General features: G+C 35.0%; 1 long non-coding RNA gene across 1 annotated transcript; it reads left to right on the top strand.

Moving 5' to 3' along the window:
• The first annotated feature begins 1,031 nt into the window (after window positions 1-1,031).
• On the top strand, window positions 1,032-4,922 carry LOC121963488. The gene is made up of 3 exons (XR_006107251.1): window positions 1,032-1,091; window positions 2,009-2,118; window positions 4,857-4,922. It is a non-coding gene; the product is annotated as an uncharacterized LOC121963488 (long non-coding RNA).
• Window positions 4,923-4,967: the final 45 nt, after the last annotated feature.

The raw sequence follows: 4,967 nt of genomic DNA, 5'->3' as shown, positions 1-4,967 counted from the left end.
TGTAGAAGTCTAAAGAAGTCACTTTCCATCTCTGCAAATGTGGCTGTTTCATTGCTGTGGCTGTCAAACACTCAGCTGTTCTACAGTCAAAGTCGTTCACTGCATTTGGTTCGCTATGGCGCTATTGTTACTATCATTGGCGATTTGTGTTTTCTGTCAAAACATGGCTGGAATGTGCTCTATTGAAATTCTATCGACTACGTCTCATATTTCAATCGAGGAAAAGTTATTCTGCAATTTATAACGTTATGGTTTATATGCAAAGCTCTAGCTTTATCCATATTACGTGATATGGATTGGTGATAATCACGCCCAAATCAGCTTAGCTTCAGGAAACTGTGAAAAAATTAAAATAAAGATATTTTACATTGGGATTGAGGGTAATGGTCAATCATTGAACTGAATTGAATATTTTTATCATGCATATAAGACCCTAAATTCTGTAGTAAGGAAGTATTTGGTGATATTGGTTTCCAGATGCTTTAAGAAACGTTTTAACCTCTGACTTACTCTCAATAAAATGGGCTGAGCATGGTGACCCAAATCAACCTAATGTGACACTCTGACTATGGATGATTATCTCTTACAGCCCCATTTAATATAGTCTACGAGATATAATGGAAAAAGATAAAACCCCACTGGGTGATGAGCAAAATGTATTATGCAGAGTTTTTCTTACAACAGGCTCCAGGCTTAAAAAAAGAAAAGTCTGATTTTTTTTGAGTATTTTCTTATTTACATAAAGCATGTTTGATGAGGCATAGGCACGCACATGTCACTGAAAATCAAACTAAAACTGTGTGTCATAGCTGCCTTCCAGGAATTCATAAATTTATAACTCATGACTCAAGATTATTATTGTGACTCCAAGCGATCACAGATCAGCGATGACTCATCTCATACTTACACTTTTACACAGAGAAACTGGTGAACATCCAAATAACTGTGAAAAACTCTCCTTTCCTCTTCAGGGACTCTATCCAGAGTCCAACGGTCTGATCGACAACACGATGTACGACCCAGTGTTTGACGCCAGTTTCAGTCTGTCCAGTCCAGAGAAAGACAACCCCGCCTGGTACCTGGGACAGCCTGTGAGTGTTTTCATGTCTACCTCATTGAGATAACATGAACTTCACATACACGCTGGATGATGAACTCACCGATGTTTGGTTTTGTTAAAAGACATTCTGTGTCATTGATAATGTGTACAAATGTCCTAAAATCCTAGAAATGTCCTAAAACCCTAAAAATATTCTAAAAATCCTAGAAATGTCCTACATCCTAGAAATGTCCTAAAATCAGAGACATGTGCCAAAATCCTAGAAATTTTATAGGAGCCTAGAAAGATCCAAAAATCCTTGAAATGTAATGAAATCCTAGAAGCATTCTAAAATGCGAGAAGCTTCCTAAAATCCAAGAAACATCCCAAAATCCTTGAAATGTCCTAAAATCTGAGAAGCATCCTAAGATCCTAGAAATGTCCCTTAATCCTATAGAAATATTCTAATAACCCAGAAATGTCCTAAAATCATATAAATGTCTCAATATCCTTATAATGTCATGACATTCTAGAAATGTCCTAAAATGTCAGAAACATCCTAAAATCCTACAAATGTCCTAAAGTCCCAGAAACATGTATGGGACTGCTGCGTTATATTGTGTCACTCTGCTCTTCAGTTACATGTCGGATGATGAATTTGCAGATGTTTAGTTTTGTTAAAAGATATTCTGTATGATGAATTATGTAACTGCATCTGAGCAACAAAGAACTTAGTGCAATGCTACCAACCTGTTAATGATGCAGAGCGTTGCACAGCAGTAAATTTAGTAGATTTCTGAGGAAAAACAACTGAGAGTAACTCAATTTGATTTCATGAGGCAGTCAGGAACAACGATGTAACTTAGTATGAATGTGTTATGAATGTACAAGTCAAACTATTATATTAGATGTCAGATGTCAGATTTAGCTGAGTGTATTTGAGTTGATCCGTCCTGTTTGTCTGTGCAGATCTGGCACACAGCGAAGCATCACGGGCTGAAGTCTGGGACTTTCTTCTGGCCAGGATCAGACGTCAAAATCAACGGGAGCTTTCCCGACATCCACAAACCGTACAATGGGTGAGACTGACACTTCTGGCTTTTTAAAAGCAAGCATCACATCCTGCTAGGTGATTACAGGGAGCTCAGATTTACTGATTCAGCTAAGTACCAAAAAAACAGGCAGTGTAATGTCAAGGTGATACAGCTAAAGCATGACAGTTTTAAACATAGAAAACTAGATATGTCCTAAAATCCAAGAATCATTCTGAATTCCTTCTCCTGAAACCTTAGAAATCCCTTAAAATCATAGAAACATCCTCAAACCATAAATGTCCTAAGATTCTTTAAATGTCCTTAAATTCTTAAAATGTCTTAAAATTTCTGAAATGCCCTGATATCCAGCAAATGTTTTAAAATCCAAGTAACATTCTAAAATCCCAGAAGCATCCTAAAATTAAAGAAATGTCCAAAACTCTCAGCTTTTTTTTTTTATTGCAGAAATATTAAATCTCATAAACTTCCAAAATTTTAGAAATGTCTTTAAATCCTTGAAACATCCCAAAATTCTAGATATATCCTGAAACCAGAGAAATGTCCTTAAATCTTAGGAACATCCTGGAATCTGAGAAATTCCCTAAAATCCTAGAAACGTCCTAAAATCAGAGAAATGTCCTGAAATCCATGTCCAAAAATCCCTGAAATGTCCTGATATCCTGAAAACTAGTGAAAATCTTAGAAAGGTCCTAAAAATCTAAAAACATCCTAAAATTGGAGAAAAATTTTGAAATTGTATAAATGTCCAAAATCCTAGAAATGTCTTAAAATCCTTAAAACATCCTGAAATTCGAGAAATATCGTGAAAGTCGAGAAATGTCATAAAACCTAAAAATATAAAATCTTAGAAATGCCCAAATATCCTAGAAACCTCCTAAAATCAAAGAAGCATCCTGAAGTCCTAAAAACATCCTAAAATCCTATTTTGCAGAAGTATCTCTGCTGTAAATCGTTCCGGTCATTGTGGAAACTGTCGTATTGTGACACGGCGTTTCTTTCCACATGCAGTAAATGTGGCAGATGTTGCAATAGTTGTCAGCCTCCGCATCCACATCAGCAACAACGACAAAAATATAGAAGAACTCATTTAATGAAGCTTTGCTGTGTCTAAATACACAAAAGCACAAAAGCTATAATTTAACTCACGAAATATACAGTTGATACATTTCAAGCACATAACATTTAAATCATAAATGTGTTTTGTCTTTGATCCAAGTGACATGTTGAAATCTCTGAGGCAGCATCAATAAAAGTGCAATCATATGACATGAAGTCATATCAATGCAATAATAAGTGATTACATGTCAGCTGATAAATCAGTGTACTGTGGTGATCATGAAACTCAGTCAGGGTATTTTTATCTCTGTGTGGGTTGCTGGACGTTGGTTTCGTTGGGAGTGCAGATGGCCTTAACTTTTATCAGCTCAGACCCTAAATTAAGCACATTACTGTCCACACTCTGTGGCGTTATCACTATAATAAGACATGTTTATCAGCTTCTTTTTTTCCAGAAAACAGCCATTTGCAACCCATCACTGACATCCTCCCCTGTGATATTCACTTATAATGAGCACTGAGGAAAGACTTGATTTTTCTTTTCTTTTGACCAGTATAAAAGTCACAGGAACTGGAACCAGATGATATATATTTTAACCCTTTGACACCGACATGGACATCAGCTTTCTTGCGCTGTGTTCAGACGCCTTTGAAAGGCTGTTTAACACTTCAACGGTTTGGTTTCTTTTGAAAACATGGAGGAAAAGGCATTGAGCAAGTTGGTAGGAAATGACCCAAAAATTGCAAAAATAAATAAAAGGAACAAAACATAAATAAATAAATACTAATCATAAAAATAATAATAATAACAAATTGAATTAGTGAATTATTTTCAATATACTACATGCAAAGTAGATTATTATTATTATTATTAAAAATGGAAAATTAAAATAATTTTGTATTAAACATATATTTTTAATCATGTTACAGAAAAGAAAATACCCACACACACACTTATATATGCATATGTATATATGCATGTACATATATACATATTTTCTTTATTTTTCAGCACTTTTTTGGTTCCTTTTTTTAACCTTTTCTTTTGTCTTATTTTCGGGTAATTTTCTAATGAGTTTTTATGAATTACAAATTTTTGGTCATGTTTAAATAGTAAGTTAAAGTAAAGTATATGTATGGCTTCTTAAAAATTAAACAAAGCTGCACAAATTCCACAAAGAGACAAAAAATCAGTTTTTCTGTTCCTTGGTGCATTAATTTCCAGAGTCTGTCTTAAATCTGGCGACATTCTCAGTTGACAGGCTGCACTTTTGAGACGAATCCATGAGCCAGTGAAACACCAGACCCTGCAAGGCTTCTTCTAGGGAACTTATTATCAGGACAGTTAAAATAATTCAGTCCAGCTGAAGTAATTAGTCTGTTAGTGAGAAATCTCTTAAAGCTGGCACCGACTGTGAGGCACTGCAGGGATCAAAACATACTGATATAATAATTTATTATTGTCAGTTAACCAGAAATAAATATTGCAAAATTTTACCAGGGAGTCAAATTAGTTGAGACTGTTCTGTGCAACATCTCTTTTCTTATGATGCTTTCAGGTGCATTTCACAAGTTTTTAAACCTTTGAACCCTGAGCACACTGGTTTGATTTCTTTAAAAAACATGGAAAACAAAGCACTGAGCAAATTTGTGAGAAATGGTCTCATCTCCCATCCCTTTCTTTCTTTTGTAATTTTTTTTTTTAGTAAAGTGCCGTTTGAGGAGAGAGTTTTCACCGTGCTGAAGTGGCTCCAGCTGCCAGACGATGAAAGGTTTGTTGTTTATGTATCTAAATCAATAAAAGAAGTAATTTCAGC

Source organism: Plectropomus leopardus, unplaced genomic scaffold (genome assembly GCF_008729295.1).
Source record: "Plectropomus leopardus isolate mb unplaced genomic scaffold, YSFRI_Pleo_2.0 unplaced_scaffold11434, whole genome shotgun sequence".
Classification (NCBI taxonomy): domain Eukaryota; kingdom Metazoa; phylum Chordata; class Actinopteri; order Perciformes; family Serranidae; genus Plectropomus; species Plectropomus leopardus.
Note: the sequence above shows the minus strand (reverse complement) of the source record. Positions and strands in the feature narration are given on the sequence as shown.